The sequence below is a fragment of the Pinus tabuliformis genome, chromosome 8 (genome assembly GCF_031772625.1).
Source record: "Pinus tabuliformis cultivar Carrire ecotype Pingquan chromosome 8, CPIR1, whole genome shotgun sequence".
NCBI lineage: Eukaryota > Viridiplantae > Streptophyta > Pinopsida > Pinales > Pinaceae > Pinus > Pinus tabuliformis.
Window position 1 is genome coordinate 365,660,033 of NC_142294.1, and position 21,658 is coordinate 365,681,690.

A 21,658-nucleotide genomic window follows, 5' to 3' on the forward strand; every position below is an offset into this window, starting at 1 on the left:
TGCCAGCTGAGGGCCTGTGCGGTTGTTAAGGACATTGATCATCCTATTGGCTATCTCAGGCATATTGCCTAGAGATGCCCTTGCTCTTTGGCTTTCTTTTTGGGCCCTGCCTATGAGATCTATGTGCTCATGGATGGTTTCAATATATTGCCATTGATCTGTTATAGACTGACCAATGTTGGCCCACAGGACTTTCTTGATTTCAGCCACCACTTTGTCAAGAGAGAGCTATTTCTCCAGTTCTTTTATCTTCTTCTCAAGAGCCTTTACCTCTTGTTTTTTCAGCTACAGTTTTCTTTGATTTATCATACTTTTCATTAAGTGTAGCTAATTTCCCCTTGGCCTCATTTAGTTTTTCCATCTGGGCCTCCAGAGCTTGAAGTTCTTTCATCATATTTCGCATATCAAGGCTGGGTGCCTGTCCTGATGTTGTTGCTGGTGCTGCTGCTGTATTTGGTTTTGATGTTGAAGGGCCTGCTCCAGTTGTTTGTCCTGTGGGAGGACTTATAACTTGAGGAGGTTCCTCAAGGTTAATCACTAGCTGAGGGGGCTGAAATGTCTGCCCTCCTTCTTTCTGTTTCAGGGGTGCCTGTAGTGCACCCTCTGTTGCTATCAATCGGCCTTTTGTTTCTACCAATTGCTTGTGTAAAGTCAGCAGCATTGCTGCTACATCTTGGTGTTACACTAAAATTTGTCACCATGACTATTTGCAGTTAGTATGGCTCCATCAACTGTCATACTATCCTCCTTGGCAAGTCTTATACCTCTGCTCTCCATGTCAAACTCCAAGAAAGAGAGAAAGTCTTTAAAAATCTATATATCTCTGGGTACGCAGTTTCTCTTAGCCTTACCTGCGTGTACGCACCCCATGTTCACAATACCTGCGTACTTGTACGCTCTGTCTGTAAAGGGGAGGGTGCGTACTCCTGTAAAGGTCAAAAGGCGCAAGTTTCACTCCAAAAAAGTTACTTGTGGTCATTTCTAGAGCATTCTAGAAGCTTGTTTGACGTGTATGGAGCGCCTCCAGATGGTTCATGTATCCCTATCAAAGAGGAACTTATCCCATCAAGAGGGGAGCTATCCCATCCAAAGAGGGGCTTATCCCATTGATGGTGGACCTGAATAACTTCCTATAGAGCACTATAAATACAGGCATTGGGCTAGAGGGAGGGGAGGTTGAAAGCTGAACATTCCTAAGGGTAGATGCTGCTGGAATTAGGAATCCCTTGTAAATCTTGAGAGGAGAGATTCCCATCCTTTCTTAGCCTTATTTGAGAGTGGGTGAGCTGATCAAAGTAAAGGAAAACTCTTGCTGGACCCTAGGAGGGACCTGCACAACACCAAGGCTCAGGTTGTAATGGTTTCTTTTGTTTCCACTTAATACAAATGAACTCATTTTTCTTAACAGATTGTTATTCATGATTTGTTTCATATACTCCTTGGTCTGTATGATGGATATGTATTATTTTATGAGTTTATTAGGTGCTATTTAATCTTTTGGCTTGTTAGTGAATGCAAGTTTCGAAGAGAAGGAGGAGCTCATCCGGATCGGCGAGGCTGGACTACTACAAAGCGTTGGACTAAAGGTATGTTAAAATCACCTGATTACTTGTATTCTCAATGCATGTTTAGAGAAAGGTAGTGTTTATTTGTCTTGTTTGTCACTAGAAAGCCTTTGCTTCTAGGGAGGTCGGTTTTGTCCGCATTATCGACTCTTTCCGCATGACACTTGGTCCTTTCTCTGCTGAGCAACATCTTCTATTTGAGGGTGAAGGGTTGCTGGAATTTTGACCATCTTCCTCAAAGCTGCTATATCTGCCTCTTTTTCCTTTAGTAATGCCTGCACAGCTTTGGGATCACTTGGGTCATGCCCAAGCTCTATAATGATATCTTCCAAAGACCTAATCCTGTTGTCTTTGGCTTGAGAAGATGCTTTCTCCAATTCTAATTGGGCAGTAGTATTATGGAGACTATTTTGCAGTTTGTGTGCTAGAAAGGTTTTGTCTGCAAGAGAGGAGTAGACCATCTCACCCGTTTGCTTATGTAGCTCAATTTGGTCCATTGGGTGGATGTCCTTTGCAAATACCTCAAGGTTGGTTCTTATGTAATCTGCAGCTGATTGTGGCTGCAACATAGTAGGCATGAAATGACTCATAGTCATCTTCCCCTCTGTTATGTCATATGCTGACATAAGCCTCTGTTGGTTTGTGGGAGCCATTTTGAGCAAGTGATTGTAAAGCTGAAGTCTAACTGGCTCATTCCTCTTCTTAATATCAATGAATTGTTGCTTTATGCTGGATTCTGCCCTTCTTTGCTGGCTAGAGGAGCTGACCTCTCCTCCAAGTGGTCTTTCTTGTTCCTGTTGGAAGGAACTGGTTGATGCTTCCATGCTAGGGGGGCCCATACCTATGGATGGCCCAATAGGCATCTCTTCTTCAGAAAAAGGATTTAATCTTTTCCTTTTCTCCCCTTGTTGACTTGCTGATGTAGTGAGGGGAGTTTCTTGCTGTCTATCCCTCTTCCTGGTTCTCTCTTCATTCAACGGGGTTTGGAGCACCGAGGTATCCACTATTGTTTCCTGCCTTGGAGGCACACTCTCTTGAGCCTGTTTCTCTATAGATACAGGGACCTCAGCCATTTCCTCTTGTTGTTTGGTCTGCTCTTTCTACTGTTCTGTTGTTGGGAGCGGCTGATCCTGCTCCATTTCTTTCCCTTTATCTGTGCCGGCTGCCTGAGGAGTAGTTTGAGCTGCTTGCTGAGGAGCTGTAGAAGATGAGGCAGCTGCTCCAAGTTGAGTATGAGAAAGAGAAAAAACCTGCCCACAATATTCCAGGTCAACTTCCTTCTCAAGTTTCTTGGCTTCGTTTAATGCTATTTCTTCTTTAGTACTTGCCTCTTCTAGAGTGCCCTCTTTCCATCTTAACAGATTTGCATATTTTTCAATATGAGGCAACCTGACATGATCATAGCTAGCCAACTTATATTTGACCCTTCTAAGACTAATGAAATGATTGGGATCATAAGGTATCCAGAGGAAACTGGTTTGCAACTCGAGGCACTTTAGGATCTTGTCTACTTCTTGCCATGCCTCTTCTCTTTTATTATAAATAAATGGGCCTAGCTGGTTCCTGACTTTGAGTTGTACCTTCTTATTTTGGCTGTGGAAATGGACCATGTCTGCATTTCCAAATTGTCTGAAATACTCTAAAGCAAAAAGTCTCATAGGGACATATCTTGGTAGCCTATATGGAGCCAACTCACAGCCATATATTCTGATTACTGTATGGTGTTGGTAAAAGTACCAATCCCCAATGTTGTAGGCCTTTGAGAGCTGGAGGATTCTCTGCATCTCATCTGTCAATCTTGGAGGAGGGGCGCTCAACAGCAAGGACATGGCTAGATGGATAAAAAGGTCTATGAATTCACAGTAGCTGTATGGTGAATAGGATGTATGATGAAATATTGAAGACAAAAATACCATAGACCTTGGGTTTCCCTGAGCATCAAGTTTCTTGAGAGTAATAGGGAAGCTATCAGGCTGGTAAAACAGGAACAAGTGATAGATGTAGGAAGTGTATCTAAATATCCTTTCCCTCTCTAAATTCATCAATTTCTCATGAATTTTATTGGCAATGTATGCAGCATAATCATAGTGAACAAAAGGAGGCTTTCCAGGGGAGAAGATATACAACATTGCCAAAATGGTTTCATCAGCATCCTCAGATGACCTGTAACCCAGGACATAACTGATCATATCCACAAGCATCCTGCCCAACTCATTGAAATATACATTTCCTATAGGAGGGGTCCTCACAGTTTGAGAGCCTGGTTCAATGAATAACTGATTAATCTTTATGATGTTGGGTGTGGAGCCTGATTATCTTCTATATTCAAAGGTATCGCCACATAGGACCCCAGTTCGAAATGGGGGCGGCAACGCCGCCCGTAAAATATTTGCTGTAGGGGGGGTCCAGGGTGGGGCGGCTGCGACCTTTGGGAGCCCCCCCGAAGCTAAAAACAGCTGTAAAATTGCCTTGTAAAAGTATAGTAATTTCTAGTCAATCTGGGCCGTTCATTAGGCGGATGATCTAACGGTAGAACTTATGTTTAGTTTAGGGTTTTTTTCCCTAGAAGGCAACCCCTCTCTTTGTATGAGGGTATTGTATTTGAGGCTGTGAGATAGAAGTGTATTCTGTGAGCAAGAAATAGAGAGGTGAGACTGTGAGAGAAAACAGAGGATATTACAGTGGATTTGCTGTAGGTTGTGTCTCTTCATTTTGCTGGATAATAAAAAGGAAGGACTGGCTGTTTGGTGTGGACGTAGCCCAAACTAGGTGAACCACGTATATCTGTGTCTCTCTTGTTTTGTGCGTTTTCTGTGTTTATATTTCTGCAATATTTTATGTGTTCCATTGCTCCGTAATATATAATTTTCTAACATATGATTTGGGCACTGGATAGTTTGCCTCCTTGGTCTATCAAGTGCATCATGGACAGAGGAGTCAATGGCTTTGTAGTGTGAAAGTGCAGCATTTGATTTATAGCCTCAGGGGTGACATGGAACAAAACTGAACCTGAGGGACTGAGGACAGCTCTTTGACATGGATCATAGTTGGCACTACATCTATGAATCAAATCTGGGAGGACATTGACTTGAGGAAGATTGAAAATGGGAAAATTGGAGTCCCAATCCCTAGAATATCAGCTCCACTGAGATGTTTGGCTTTCAGCTCATTGAGTACATGAATATGATACTTGTTGTACATTGGGATTACTTCTGCCATCTGGAAGTCTCTGTCAGCCAGGGCCTGCCATTCTAGCTCTCTTTGTGGGGAATTTAAAGGTGCAATGTTTAATGCCACTAGAGTTTCCATGTTTTTTGTGTGTTTTAAGTAGAATTTTAGCGAATTGCGTGCAAATGCAACGCTTGCGCAGTAGGTTGATATAAACTTGGAGGATTTGCAGTGATAATAGGGTAACTGAGGTACAACTGGGCACAATTGGCTGATATGAGGGCGATTGACTTAGTTGCAGGGCATTGCAGCTTAAATTCTCGATGAAATTGGCAGTTTTACGGTGTTTTAACAGTGCAGAACGGAATAGACCAGGTGCAGGAAGAATGTAGTAAATACCTGGTCGCAGCGCAATGGCAGAGGCTTGGTTCGAGTTGACTTATAGGCAGCCATGGCTCTGGAGTGAGTTTCAGCAGGTTGGCGACGAAATGGTCGTGAAATTGCATGCAGGGAGCACAGTGGTATTTTGTCGAAAAGTGCGAAAAAACCGTGATTTTTGGCCAAATATGGACATTTTGGGCTTTGGCGCGTTTTTTGGATGACGTCAGCATGACGTCATAGGTGGGGTCATGGTACGGAGTGATGACGTGGCGGCCAGTGAGTGGTCCATGTGGATGGGGGACGTGGCGGACAGCTCAGGGCGATGGCGAATGGAGCGGTGATGTGACGCTGAGGTGGCAGTGACATAGGCGTGACATGGTGGGCGGTAAACAAAGGCGGTAAGCGGTAATATCAGACCGCTTGTTGTACGGGAACGGTTTTGGCAGGCGGCCTCCCGATACAATTTGGGAATGACGCGTGTCCGAGCCCTGACGTCACCCTCTGACATTTTTCGGGAGCTATCGTCCGGGCATCGGAGGCGGTCTGAAATCAATGTGAGCCGTCGGATGGGAGGGCCCAGATCCGACAGACGACGGGATGGCAAATTGCCAACACGATACGGCAGGACCCAACGCATTATTTTAATAATTTCCTTTTGTTTTTTGTGAAATGTGCATTGTAACAAGAACTTTGGATAAGCGGAAAAAGTGGGTTTAGCGATGGTTTATAAGCCAAATGGAGTTAGGGTTGTAAATCAAGCGGATCTTAATTTAATCCCGAGGCATAATGTTGGAGCTATTCTGCCTTTAGCGCTTTGATTTCTTTGCACTTCAACCCTTTAGGACTATAAGGCTATATTGCCTAGGGGAAGGGGGAATATATACTTTGGGGCTTTTTATATACAATAGTAATATGATGATAGGGAAAAGGGGAATTAGGGAGTTAAGTATAGATAGAGTTAGTAGTTAGTATTGGATGGGAGATATGGAAGGGAGGATGCAAAGACTAAGTTTTTTAGGAAACAAACTTAGTTTAGGGGAGTAGATCAAAATGAAAAGATTTTCACACAAGAAATGTGGCTCTTTATGAAACAAGAATCAACAAAAGAGTTTGACTTCTGCAATGAACAAAGGTGGTATTGGGATGTTAGCAAGGAGTTTGATGGGGGATGATTGGGAAGTTAGACATGCTTCACTTTGTTGCTACAAAACCACTGAATAGGAAGATTTGCACTGGCCACCCTATGTTTCCTTTGTTTAGGCTAGTGATATGAAAGAAATCATGCTTCTGCAACCCCATCTACCTACCCATTCTATTGCCTAGCATTTTTTATTACTTCAAAGAGGGTGCACTTAGACTAGCAAACCCTCATGTGCCCTTTTCTTTTCCTTTGGCATTTTCTTTTGATTTTCTATCTAAGGCTAACCTTATTACTTCCAAGGCCCCAGATTAAGCAGTTGGGAACCTTCATTCTCTACCTAACTACTCATCTGCCAAGATTGAACAGTTTGGACAGATTTCTTTCTCTAATCTACAACAACAATTGAAATATGGCATGATCCAGCTTAGACTGTTGGATCACCCATTCAGAAGTAGGACAGCATCAAATAACTGCAGATAGGTGTTTTCCACACAAATATGAGATCTTTGCACCATCAAAGTAGAACATATTGGCACTTCCCCTGTCAATAATGAAAAATGAAACCTATTGGTATAGGTAGCTAACAAATATTACTTTAGCCTTTGAAGCCTTGGTCGTGTTCTCATCATCACCTCCACTCTGTATTTGCCGATCATTCACCTCCACTTGATTGTTTACCCCTTTTGAGGAACAGCTGCGAAGAGTGATATTGTTAGCCATCCTTGTGACACTGCCATGATTGGAAAATTCCAAACCTTACCTGGAATCAGCTACTACCCAAATCTATCACTCGTTCCTAAAAAAAATGAGTCTCCTTTAAGCTCTTTTCAACTGACTCATAAAATATGAAAATATTGCCGAGCCATTGGCCTCTCCAGCTTGTTAAAATGACTGGAAGTGCTATCCCTCCTTTATATTTTAATCCTTTTGGACCTGAGGGATTATTACACAAAAAGATTGAGCGCTTGTTTTGTTCGGCTCGTTAAAATTACCGAAATTCATCCCTTTTGTATTATTTTATACTTTTTCGGACTCAAGGGATTAGATGATGAAAAATGATTTTTTGAGTTTCCTTTACGTCCCTTTTCGGACTCTCTAAAATTGAAAATGACCGAGTTATCTTTGTCGTTAAACTCATTAAAACCTAATAGCAACAAACTTGTCCATAACAAGACAAGAATGAGTTTCACTATTGCTAGGCTCGTTAAAACATAGCGATGGGTTTGCCTGAAGGGAAAATTATAGAACAAGCATATGTTATCCTCCTCAAGCTTGACAAAAATAAAGAGGTACTGGTCAGCAATGACTGGGGAAAAATTGGGAAGAAAACTTGAAGAAACTTTGTTGGTAGCAAGTCACTCTTGAACATGACACTTTCACTCCGCATTCGAGTCAGGTTGGGTTGTTCCATTCACTGGTCACATGACCATGGTTCCATCACACCATCCACATTTGGGGTTAATTCTACCAATCCATCATGTCAGTGTCGCTGATATGTTCAAGAGAAGTCGCTCAGAGAATTCACCTGTGTCTCACCCACTATAATACATTTTCGCTCCATTCTTTCATTACCGCCACCCTAAACTGTATGTCACCAGATTGTTTTCACCTCCATTAAAATCATTTGCTCCATTCTATGTCATTGATGTGGGATTCATTAAGGGTCTCCTATGATAGATCGCTTCTTGTTGACATCAGCTTATTATCCAAGAAGTCGATCTAGGAACAACCCTTTCAATACTTTGAAGCTTGCATGCGTCAATGTCAAGTTTCTCACTTCTGGTGACAGGTTTACATCAATGGCCTTCGACTGAAATATTTTGTGTGGTGTTCAATGCCAAGTCCTTTATTCACACCACATGAATTGTACTGTAGTACCTTGAGGATCATTATCATTATCGGTGATTCCTCTCACGCCTGTTAACAGCTTACATCATTTGCTGGTAATCAGGCGATGTCTTTCCATGTGCGACTCCAGAACATCTCCCACATGGATCGACTTGTACTTTGAGTGAAGATCGAACGAGATTGAAGACCCTGGATCTAGTTTCATCCATCCGGGCTGCGATATATATTCAGGAAAATAAAGACTTCAAATGTATATCATTGCTGCACAGATAATCATCCAATCCAAGGGATGATGGCTCTACCAGAATCATCAGTCTACACTCAGACGATTATCTGTCCTATGTACATGAAAATGAATTTATAAATCTGAGCATGGGAATGCCTGCCTCATCTAGATCATGAAAATAATATGAAGATAATGTATTGTATTGTATCTTATTACAGGTTGACTTCTAGCTCGAAAAAACTTCGGATCCTCATGATAAAGAATTTCACCCGACATCAAAAAGATTAACGACCTCATGCTTTAGGGGGAAACTGTTATAGAAATTTTTGGGCACTGCAACCCCAAGCATAAATGTCCATAAACCAAGGGATCCTAAGTCCCTAAAGGTGTTGTTCCAACCCCTAAAAGAACAATGTCAATTGATTACAACATCTCCCAGAAGTTCTCCATGAAAAACTACTGAGAACCAGTCAAAACTGGACCATTTCACATGCTCCATAGGCAAAGTGCATTGCATCCCACCTAAATACACATAGTAGGTGCAATGCATGTCAAAAAGCCCTTCTATGGGTTGCGATGGGCGAGAAGGGACAAATGGCAGGGTCAATCCGCAAGGTGGAGGAGCATGGAATCTTCTAGAAACTTCTCCTGTGACACTTGCTTCTCTGAATTCGACCAGGGATGAGTAAGAGATCATCAATCTCCAAGTGGAATCAAGAACTATCAGAGGGAAGACACTAATTAAATCTCAAAAGCTGACTCACCTCCCTTGCAGACATCTATATATGGATCCCTCATCCTAGAGATCCAGGGGGCTGGAATTTTGTATCTTGTAAGGAAGTGCTGTTGGTTTCTTGGTGCAAAATCATAGTGTTGGGTGATCTAAGCTTTTCATGAGGTGAATAAGGGCTTTCTTGCTGAGAGGATGATGCTGGGTCAGAACAATTGGTTGTAATCCTCTTTTCTCTTTCTTAATTATCAATAAAGCTATTCAAGCTTTCCTCCACATTCTTGTATGATTGATGATTTATGCATTTGTGTGGTCATTGTACATTTGATCCTATATTGTTTATGATAATAGATCTATGTTCTTGGATAGCGTTATGCTGCTTTGATTCTATAGGTACTCTTTGCAGCTGGGTAGACAAGGAAGCGAGTGGCAAATACCTACCAGAAGATAGAGGAATCGAGCAAGGAACCAAGTGCAAGACAGAGGTTGGTCTCCTTATTCTTCTCTTATCTATTTCTCATAAAGGAAAATGAAAGTAGTTTTTAGTGTGTTTGTTTCTAAGGTAGCTACCAGCCTTAGTGGGATTAGCAGCTCTACATAGAAACTATTCTGGATAACATATGGCTATTACGCTTTTTCCTGCAACTGAAGGAGTACCAACAAAAGAGCAAACCGAATAAGCAAGAGACAAGAGCTTCTTCTCGGCATCCTTAAGAAGTAGATTCCCTTTCTGGGCTACTTGACTACGCTATTATTGTGAAAACATCAGGCACATTAAGCAGGTTTTTATCTAGCCTTGAGGCGGTGAAAGTACTGGAATGGGAGTTCCGGGTAGGACCTCCTAAAGTAAAGCATTTTTGGATCCTCGGAGTCAATCGCTTCCTTAAGACCTATCAAGTAAAGAAAGAAGAATCTGGCCCTCTTCCTACTCACTTTGCAGCGCTTACTCTAAGAGCGGCAACAGCAAGTGCCCTTACTCAACATCTTTTAATGGGATGGATCAACTACTTATTTAGTGTAGTTACGATAGAACCAAACTCAACGGATGAAAGAACAACAATTCTCTGTTCATGGTTTCATGGGAACAGAGTGAACAGTCGATTCGGCAAAGAGAGGTGTTACGAACACCAGGGCAATCTCGATGAAAGTAGAAGCAACTAGATCAACGGCGACTTTCCAGCTTGCTGCTTTCACTATGACCTTCCCCACCTAATCTTCCTCCATATAGGAGGGGTATAGGAGAAGCCCCGGAACTACGCTTGAAGCTTCATTCAGATCGATTCCAGTCGCCGCTATGCCACATCAATCCGTTATGGCTCGACTCTCTTCCTTAGCAACGACGGATTCTCCGGGCAGCCATATTTGCGTGGAACTACATAAGTACATTAGTTAGACGAGTAGTGGATTACATCACCCCGATTCGCACCAAGTTTTCTCTGTCGGACATGGAGAAAGCTCCAAGGATTGACCCGGGGTTAGACTACTCTACGGAACCCCTTTGGACGACTGCTCTGTGCTTGCCGGTATCTTTCGTTCTTCCGGCCAGGACCAATTCAGCCTAAGGCCATGATCGAGTCATGACGAGCTAGACTAATGATGCTCTTTCAAGGACCGGCAAAACTCTCTAATGCTGATGATCAAACGTTGCTTCGGATGTGTATGAGAAGGAAGCTTCTCACAGATATTGACTCTTAGATAGATACCAGCATAGTCTCTTAATTAAGAGTTTCTTGTTGGTTGCACTCGTAAAGCGAGCGATAGCTTAAGAGAGCAGCGAAAGAAGCCCACAGAGCGGTGATATTTCCTGACTAGCAAGTGGAGGATCATTCCAGTCTCTGATGGCGTAGCCGAAGTGTCATGCTAGGAAGCTGAGCTAGGGCATTTCTTCTTTCTCAACGGGAGTGAAAACCTTCCTCTATGCTGACAGAAGCGGAGAGGCAGGCAAGAAAGAAGGAACCAGGCTAGGGCTCTCTGTAGTAATAGCTGTCTCTGTTCACTCATGCTTGCTGCTTAAGACTCTCTTTTCCCTCTACACCTGAAAGATCGAAGTAGCGGCGAGGAAAAGCTTGAAGAAGGAAGAAGTACCATTGGCGAAGTTGCTTCCTCCAGTCTTTGTATGTATGGGATGTACCCGAGAAAGAGACAAAGCAGCTGAGATCAGAATGAGTAGCATTGGTCTTGGTCCGACTAATCAATGTCAAAAAGATTCCATCGATCGGTGAAGCACATCAACGGAAGTGTGCACGCTAGCGCTCTCCTCTAAGCTTCTAGTTAGCTCATCGAAAAGACTGACTCCCGGGCACATGAGTTTGTGAAGATGCGTTGGTTGATCCGGAGACATGGCCACTACTGGCCTAAGGTCCTGTCAGATTGCATAGCACATGCTAAAAGCTGCGATGCCTGCCAGAGGTATGGACCAATCCAGCACAAGCCGGCTTCCGACTTAGACCCGATTATCAAGCCTTGGCCATTTCGAGCTTGGGCAATGGATATCATCGGACTATCCCAGATCGTCAAGAGCTCTTTCTCCTAGTAGAGGCCCAGCCTTCTCCACCTTGCACCCTGGGTACCTTACTGACTTCCCTGGGGGAGGTTGAGAAGAAGCAGCTATTGAACCCCCATCTGTCTTTGCTGCTTGACTGATGGAAAGCTTGACTTTCTTACTTGACTGTTGAACGACTCCGATCTGCAGATGTTTTCCTTGCCCCTCCTATTTCTTCTCTGGAGGGACAAGCGGCTTCGCACCTTAAAAATTTCTTTTCCTATTTCAAAGAGGACGTCTGTCTTATGAATCGATTGAAGAAGAAAGAAACTTAGCATAGAAGAGAGGCAAGGCAGAATAAGCGATGTTGGAGGCAGGGCTCCTAGAAGCTCATACCCGTCGAAAGGGAAATGATCTTTAGGTAAGGCCCCTCTCTTCACTAAGCTAAGCCGGAAAGAGAGAGAGAGTTAGATCCGGGCATAGCCATAGATGTGGAACTCTTTCGAAATAGGTAAGTCAGACTTTCTGGCTAAAGAAAGAGGACAGGTGCGTAGCGGTTCAGAATCGTAGCAAGTGACATCCTCAATCAATAAAGACCTGGCTCAAGGGCTTGAGCGTCTAAATTCTACTCTTTTGTCTCTGGGGTTCGGAAGAATCTTTTTCCCCCGGGATTTTCTTCTATTAGAGAACGGCAACCGAAGGGGATATTTTCACAAGAGCAGCTCCCATTCCGACCTTTGCTACTGCTACTGGGTATGCACTTCTAAATTAAGCAGTTGATGCCCTGATCCCGGGAATAAGATAACTTTCTCTTACAGGTATTCACTCATCCCCTCTCAGTGGCAAGAGTGAGTAGATAGCAGAAGTTCTTTCATTCCTCATTCCTGGGATATTAGTGAAGCTTGCCCATTAGGGGTGTTCTCACCTGTGCTATCAATAAGAAGGAGCCATTTCCCTGGTAGGCTAAGCCAGAAAGAGAGAAAGAGAATATGAAAAGGCTACGCACCTTGGTCTTGGTCCAGAGCGAGGATTGGGATAAGTTGAACCCGTTCTCTTTAGTTCTATTTGAACTAAGCCGAATCGCTATCTCTGAAATGTCGTACTCTCTTTATCTGAGGATTCTGTATGCAGCATCTAGATGTATCGTTCTTGGCTTCTGCATGAATTGACTCACGACTCCAACAACATAGGCAATGTCGGCTCGATCATGTTTATATTGGCAGGAGGAGGTACAACATGAGTGGGTAGGGGATTGGTAGTGACATTGGGACGGTTTGCCCTTGGAACGGCTATTACTATTATTAGAGTCAGTAACTATTAGAATAGTCTATTATATAGCTATCTTATAGCCTATTACCATGATCTTATACTTATAGGTTTGTCCCCACCAGATAAAGAAATGCCTCTCTTATAATATCTGGAGCTCTACCAGGGAATCTTATCGTTAGGCCTGGAAAGAGTCTTCACTATGGAAGGGCAGTGGCTTGACCCGAGGAGATGAAGGTGACTCTTGTTCAAGTGAATACAACCTATTCTTTGTGACTGCTCTGCAGGCTTGACTTCTTCAGCTGGCTTGCCTTCCATAGTCTAAAAGGCTTGCTCCTTCCTAACCGTGAAAAAGAAAGGAAAGAAGAAAACGCGAGGGACTAACCAATCGGCAGGAACTCCCGAGATTGAGAGATTCATAGGGAAGGATGCCAAAGAAGGGCTAAGCACGAAAAAGGATAGAAGTTAAGAAGCGGAAAGAGAAGCCTAATTTCCTTTTTTCACTAGAGTATGGACCCAAGTTCATCAGAGGACTCATCTGACTTTGAAGTGAAGGCCAAGGCCGGTTCACGGTAATGAATGGTGGTATCGGTCGGGGCAAGCACTCGTTCCCGCAGCCCTTGTTGCAGCTGATAGACTAAAAAGTAAGGGCACGAAAAGCTGTCTTAAACAAAAAACCTTCACGCGGGAAGCTTCGATGGGACAATTGCTCTGAAAGTGCTTTTGCCAGCGTAGATGAATCTTATATCGGGTATTATTTCGATCCGGATCTAATGTCTGATTGCGAACATTATTGAGGTCAGTCTTTTCAGATTATGGGTGACAGGCGAATGCCAAAGTCCGAAAGGTATGAGCAGTTTCCACTCTGCTCGTACTGAATACGGGTAATTCCCCACCACTTGCCCAACATTTTAATAGAGGGACAGCCAGCGGTGAGGCCATTGGACCAATAAACAATAGGCGCAAGTAGCTTGAAATCGAAAAGAGTGAAATCAGGGGCTAATCTACCTTTTCAGCCCAAGTTAAGACAAAGGAATGGTCTCACTCAGGGGGAATGAGCCTTCATTAAACAAAGAAAGTGAGCGATTGACATCGAATAAGAGTCCATCCACGGCATGAGAGGAGTGATCAAATTATATTATATGAGGGGTCCCCGGACCTATCCTTTCTTTTTTATAAAAAATTCTGTGGTTACAACCCACTAATGAGACTCGGGAGAGAACCGACCCTGATCCCATTCTATACGCACGCAATTTGTTTAGTAACAAGGTAACAAGAAGCGGGCTAAAGCCACAAAAGGGGGACAAGATTCATCGATTAGGTGGCAGCAAGGTTTGTGACTCTTTGATCTATCGGTTGACTCTGTCTTTTTAACATCCTTGATTTGTTTCCAGGAGCGGAGATGGAATGAAATAAGCAATCAAGTCCGTCTGGACTCCGATCGAGAAAGCCCTATACTCGACCTACTTCCATCTTAAAGCATTGAAAGAAAGGCAGGCAGCTTTGCCGAGTTTCAGAGGTGATGGAGGTAAAAAAAGGACCCAGAGGGCGCTTTCCTGTAATCAGGGAAGGAGTTCAATCACTCTCACATAAATACAGAGTTCAGCCGTAAACAAAAAGTTGAGATTAGTTCTCAAAGTCGGGATGAAAACCAGTTGCGTAGGTTAGGACTCCCATTCGATTCGATCTCTCATCAGTCATTGAATCGGGAATGGCGGAAAGAGACGATCAGGGATTATGGATCTAAGTCTGGGCCTGACACCTCTATTATTACATCAAACAAAAATTGAGTTGGGATCAAAGAATGAATGGATTGTTGTCTTTGGTAGTGATACCACTATTAAAGAAGGAGAGCTTAGACTTTCTCTCGGAAGAAGAGCGAAGCTTTTGGAAAAAATAAGTGATTAGAGCGTTCAACGAAAGAAGACCTGAAATTTCATGAGTTATAGGGACCTTCCATATAGTACTTGCATGGAACAATGGCCTTGGATGATGATTTTATTTGTTATTGAGAAGACCCCAAACATGGGGGCAGCTGACCGAAAGGAAAGCGGGTAGGCCACCGGCTTATTATTGTAAAGTGGCACTCAGAAAACCGGGGTGCCACCCTAATGAAATGATGTGAGGTACCGACGCCGGATGGGCGGACCTCTAAGGATTCGGTAAACAGGGTAGCCCCATCTATCTAATAAGGGTACGCTTGGGGCTGGATTGAATCCTTCTTTTTATCCTAGTAGTGAACCTTTTACTCGTTTCCACAATCATCTTTCTTGTACCTCGATAACCAAATCCCACATGTACTATCACGAGGAACTGGCTTTCACAATAACAATAAATAAAGGGAAGTGTGCCAAGAAAGCAACCGGAGATGCTGGTTCAATTCCAGCTTGTGAATCAAAGAAAACAAAAAAAGGGGAGGCGCACCGACCGGAAGTGAGGAGCCAGAAAGCATCGATTTCTAGGTCTATCTATTATACGTTATTTTACTGATTCGAGTGCTGAGTTGTTTCAAGTATCAGAACCCGATTCTCGCTCAGCTCCAGCTTCAAAGGTCTGATATGTAGGATAATTTTCCGGTAGAAATGATGGGTTTAGTTGGTCAACTATCATGTAAAGAACAGAAAGGAGAGACTTTCCATGTGTGTAGCATCTGACTTTTCCAGCACTGAACTAGTACTTTCCATTAAATCAATGACTAAAACTCTAAATGACGGTCCGTTTAGACACTTCACTAACTTGAAAGAGGCCTTGAAGGAGTGAAAGAGAGAAGAAAGAGTAGCCGTTGTTGGTGTACGTGTAACCAGTCTTTTTGGTCTTGTTTACGTATCAGCTCAAGCAGTTGCCGCTGTTGGGTGAATATCCTTTGCTATTTAATTTTAGGAAGTTGTGGCACTGACTTGAGGAATGGAGATTTCACATGGAAGGTGTCGAAGGAAATGAAGAAGAACCATCAAATGCTAGTCTTGTGCCCCTGTTAGCACTTTCCTGCTTTCCTGAACTGAACCGGATTGCACTGATTAGGCAGAAGAAAGATGTCATTTACCTATTTTATATGAGACTATGGAGCACGAAGGGTAGCCTTTATTTCCTAATGATGATTCTCAATAGCATCTATAAGACCTCTAGGCTTACTAAACGGAATTCATCTTATCTTATTGCTAGTAGTAGTAAGAAGGGATTGGTCGTATATATTCATTCTTGCGCATCCTTCTATTCTTGCAATTGTATTTGTGAACATGAGGAGATGGTATTGAGCTTTCACCGAAACCAAGGGAAACCCCCCAGAGATATGAGTTCACACCGACCGCTACTATGCTGTTTTTCCCTTCTTCAACAAAGGCGGATCTAGAACTGTCACCTTCCTATTGTATTGAATAGCGAGATAGAGTCAAAGTCAAGCATTCCAATTGGTGGGCTTCTAGAGATAGAGTGACCATTGAGAGTTGCCTACCCCCACCCTCGGGTCATGAGCCGGCTTAAGCCCTAAAGTTCCTTCGCTTCCTTATAGCCTTCCACCAAAGCAGATTCGTGTGTAGCTTCTTCCTTTGGTGCCTAGTCTATAGGTCCAATCTCATCTGCTAGTGCTTATTCCTTGCTTGGTCTGGACACATTCATTGATTTCTTTTCATTGTTCTCTGGCTATGGGCATCAGTCCACATGAATCAGAATGCTTGAAGGGGAATGCAAGCCGAGGGGATGAAATATCTCTCTTAAGGCCGGATACCACGACAAACCAATACTGGAGCAAATCATGTCATATAGCAATGTTTGAAACCCCTTCTATGTGGTTCATTCTAAGTAGTTAACGGAAAAGGCATAACAAGCAAGTCAGTTGCTTTCGGTCTCAGTCCAAGGCATTCTCTTAAGTAGCAAAGGCAAGACGTAAAAGCAGGAATAAAGGTTGCTAGTTAGCGCTCCGTGGGAACATCTATCGATTCCGCTATCGGGAAAGTCAGTCTGGGTGAGCTCTATGTGGATTCGGCTCCTCATCTAACTTCACTCACTTGAAAGTTTTCAATAGGTAGGAACTCAAGTTTAGCTAAGGCATTCATGAGCTTACCTATAACCTATAACTGGACTGACCTCGCCTAAGAACTTGAGATGTTGGGCGTATTTTTCCCATTGACTTGTTTGACTAAAGGAAGGTGATGGGTTGCCAGTAGCTTCCCTTGCCGGTTCAAGAACGACGAAACGCCCGTTAGCCTACAAAAATATGGAAATTCGATTGCTTTGGTTAGCTCGGATCTCATTCAGAAGACTTAAAATCAGTTGACTCGCCAACACATGCTTACTATCGGGTTCTTGAAGGGTTGTGGGATTAGGAAATCCTCGGCTCGGATAGGGAATAGAGAGGGAGAGGCTTCGGTTACAGGGATTCGACCCATTTCTATTATAGGAAGATTTCCGGTTCATGGCTTTGTCAGAGCTTTCTATCGTTCCCCTAGCTTTATGGTTCTGTTCCATCAGGTTCTCGCGTCCCTGTGCCCAGGGCAAGTTCGGTTCAAGTCTTCATCAATTGGGTGGCTCTTGGTTTCAAAGGAATAGCCCTAACTAAAGTGAAAGTGACTCCATAGCCCTCGACGGGGGGGTGAGACCTTGATCAAATTCGTTTGAATCGTCACTAGGTTTAGGACCTTCTTAGCAATTCTTATTCATTTCTCGATCCTGTCTTCGTAGGACATTAGAACGTACTCTGACTCCCACGGGGAAGCGACGTTGAGCGATCGAACAACCTCAAGTTAGGAATCCCATTTGAACTAGATCGACGGATGATCAAAGACCCTGCTTCTACTACCGAGTCTACTCCTTCTACTTGTCATTCTAGTGCTGGTCTCAGACCTTATTCTCGCACAAAGCCAGACCTTATGTTAGTCAAGAAGACTTTATTTTAGGTGGCTGACTTAGCCTTTAAACTCATCTCTTTGAGCCAGTTGTCCCGATGATAGAAGTCGAGATCTAAGACCTGCTGGGTTGGTTGGTAGCACCCGGAAATGCTTTAAGTGTATTTGTTGAAGTCCGGACAGACAGAAATACCTACTTCCCCTTTCTTCCCATTCACCTAGTGGTCAAGCAGCATGAATCCTAGCTTGATTGCTTCTTCAATGGGGTTAAGAATCAATGCTATGCTCTGATCCTGACTATCAGACATAATCGAATGTGAATCAATGAAAGTAGATGCCAGTTCCATTGCTTTGCCCCTTTCTATTCTGTTACGCTCATCTACCTCAGGTCGAGCTGCTGGAAAAAAATCAAGGTGCGAAGCCGCTTGTCCCTCCAGGGGCAAGGCTTTTTGATTCCAACCAAATAACTAAGAATATCTTAGAAAATGAAGTGGTTGATGCGTCTTTACCATTCAGAAGGGTAGCTCATGATTCTCTTCCATTCAATACATCCTTGATCGACACATCCCTCTCTGATCACTCATATAGAAAGAGAATTTGAGAACTCATAGATCAAGATCCTTTTCTCGCTAATCAAGTATAGTAGTCAAGGGACTTTTTATAGAAAGTATGGGCTAGTTGCACCCTCTTTCCCTCAGGTCGAGCGGGCGAACTTCTGGGATATCGTTGGCAAAGGGGGAAGTTCTTTTCACCCGAACTGACTGAATTCAAGACTTCATCTAGGTCGATTGAGAAAGTTCAGCAGGTTAGAAAGAATCCGTTCCATGGCGGTTTTCTTCAACTAGTGCCCCTTCTCTTGCGCGTCGTGCTCCGCTTGAAGAAGCTTAACAAGGGCTTGACGGGGGCTTGCCGAAAGAATGGCTGTTGTGGGAACTCTGGCCAAGTAGGTCAGTGAATGTCTTCCCCGATCCGTTGCTGAACCTACTGCTATTGGTTTGGTTCACTTCGCGCCTGAACCTGTCGATGAAGAAGTGGCTTTGAGCCCTTGGTATGTCTTTGGCATTGGCAAAGGACAAGGATTTGAGAATAGATCTAGCTCCTTCCTCGGTTGAGCCTTTTCGCCTCTCTCCCGGTCGGTGGTTGAGCGACTTGAAGCTTCTTCTGCTGAAACAACTAATGTGGCTGACCTAGATGTGGCATCTCTTGCTGCCCATTAACCTAATGAATCTGTTTGGGATGCTTAGGCCTCTACTTCTCCTGAAATTCAATCGGCCGGAACATAAAGATCTTCAAATTGCATATCTAAGGTAGTTTAGACCTCCGACATGATAGACTCTTCCCCCTTTAGATGCCTCCCTTCTTCTTGTCAGATCGATAGGACTAGTCTAAGGGTCCGGCCCGAAGCCGATGTTTCTTTTGTGCCAGCCTTCCTTCCCGCCAAAGCAAAAGAAAAGGCAGTTGAGGAAGCAGGCTCAGATTCATAATCTCAGTTCCGAGACTGGGCATCCTCACTCGTAAGCCATGCCATGCCGCCATTCCTGAAGAAGGGGATTGAGTCAGGTAGAACATTCGATTTGGGCAACGGAACTGATCGAATCGGGGCTTTATCATACTCCCAGCATTGGAGGAATGCCCGAATCAGCACAGTCGGAAGTAGCAGCGCGACCAGAAGCAGCGGAAGTCCCCGGCGAGGAGAAAAAACTTGAATTTCCCTCAACTCCTCACCAACGGGCTACAGGGGGAGAATAAGGTCTGAGACAAGCAGTGAAAATTCAACCCAACTAGGACTGCCAAGGAGCGAACCAGATTCAGGAATCAGATGAGCTTTTATGGAAGCAACGGCTATATGTTTTTTCCAGCACTTGAACGACAAGCAGAAGGAGCAGCTCAATTGATTCTTGATTCCATTCTTCCACTGGCACCGACCTCTATTCAATAGACAGCTATAGAATAGAAAGAGGATCGGAGCCCATTTCCCCAGTTGATGAGGGAAAGTCCCACGGGAAGGAAGTCAGTAAGAGCAGCTTCAAGGTCTTCGGCAACGAGTTCAACTGCTGACCCAAGTGGAGATCAAAGAGCTGCATCTCAATCTACGCAATTTTCCGATCTGGATTTGAAGGAGGGTGGGCTTGAAGTAAAAGAAATAAGCCCCTATGATGACTCATCGAATTTCCTAGCCGGGGAGAAAGCTATCAGAAAGAAAGCCAATGAGCTAATGATGACTAGCCTTTGAAGGCTGGGCCAAGGCAAGGAATGTGAAAACAAGGGAGGTCCCACTTTGACTATATTCAAAAAGCAAGCTCAGATTCATAATCTCAGTAACTAGCTGTCGGAGTAGAGGACTATCCTAGCCGTCGGAGATGAAGAATGATACTAGGTGAATGGAATGGTCCAGGATAGAGGATCAATCTACAGTAATTTCTTTTAACGCCTGAACTCCTCAAACCAACCAATCCAGGAAACCACTCTCTGATAGACTCCATTGGCATATCCGTATTATTCCCAACCTTGAGGAGGGATGGGGGAGTGAAAAAGAGAGGAAGAGTCTAGCCCAACTAATCACGATAGAAGAGGAATTCCCACTATAGAATAAAAGAGAAGCGATAGCCGCTCAAACAAAAGAAAGTGAGAGGTGCGAAGTAGCTCGAGCATAGCGAGAGGAGCGTGAAGGCATCAGAACAGGAGCTACCACCACTATGGTTGTCCGTGTCAGAGGCGTGGAGAAAGTCAATTGATTCTCTTTCCCCTGATCTTCTAATACGCAACGCAATTGATTGAGAAGCTGGAATCTTTCCTAATTGGCCGGGTGAAGGCAAGAAAATTGTTTCATTTTCACACCATGGGAAAGCGCTTGAAGATCGGAGAAGCACCCTTTGGAATAACAAACACTTTAAGCACCTCTGGCCACGGGGAAGACATTTCTTAAATTAACATTCTGGTGACCAAGCGAAAATATTAATAGAAAAGAACGCAATGGATATTGTTAATTTAAGAAATTCCATCCATCTTCGATTCCCTTCTCCATGTGTCAAATGAATCAACAATTCTCATTTCTTTACTCGCAGGCGCATCCACGGGACACCCATACCACAACTTCGGATTAATTGAGTAGGAGTAGGAGTCAAAAGTAGCACGGGAGCTATTAGCCTTAGGTTCGGAAAGCATATTCTTTATAGAATATGAATATGAAACAGTTGCTTACGCTAAAAGGTTAGGGAATGACTAAAGAAGAACTACATGAATAGGTAAACCCCCTCTTTCTATTCGTTTATTATTTTTTGTTGATTAGGATTTTCGTGCTGGCTAAGATTGATAATACGACTCAAACTCCTAAGCCAACATATTCTGATTGATTGACTTTCTGGGTCAGGGTGCGATTGATGACTTTACCGTAGGACTTCCTCGATGTTGGAGCTGCGGAGATCCCCTGCCTCGTCCGGTCAAGCTGCTCCTCTCTCTGCCCTTTAAGCTCGCTCTTCGACCCGTACCGTAGCCTGTACACTCGGCTATTCTCCCGATTCCACTCCCTCTGTCTACGCTGGGAAAAGGGATGCCAGAGTGAGGGCTTTGTCTCTTTCTGTTTGTGCCAGCTGGCCTTGACCGAATGTTCTGACTCCCGGTAATCGAATGGGTGGTAGTTGGGTTGGCTTTGGCGAAACTTTTTGTCTATGAGCTGTTTTGATTGCTTTCTTCCTGGACTCGGATATGAAGAAGCCTGAGTTCCATCGGGTTTACTCATTGCCTCAGCCCTTCAAGGTGCACAACCACCATACCTGATTGCTTTGATCGAAGCTTAAACAGGGCCAGTGCTATCAGAGTGCTTTACTTCAGGTCGAGCGGTTCCACTCCTCCCTCCCAGTCATAGTGTGAATTCCTGCCTTTCTCTAGAGTAGTCTAGTCCTTGTTTTTGCTAATGAATGCGGCTGGCTAGACAAAGCTGAATCAGGGGAACCACTTTCGCACAATCAAGTCTAGTCAAAAGAAAGCTCTTTCAAGTTCACCTTTTCTGG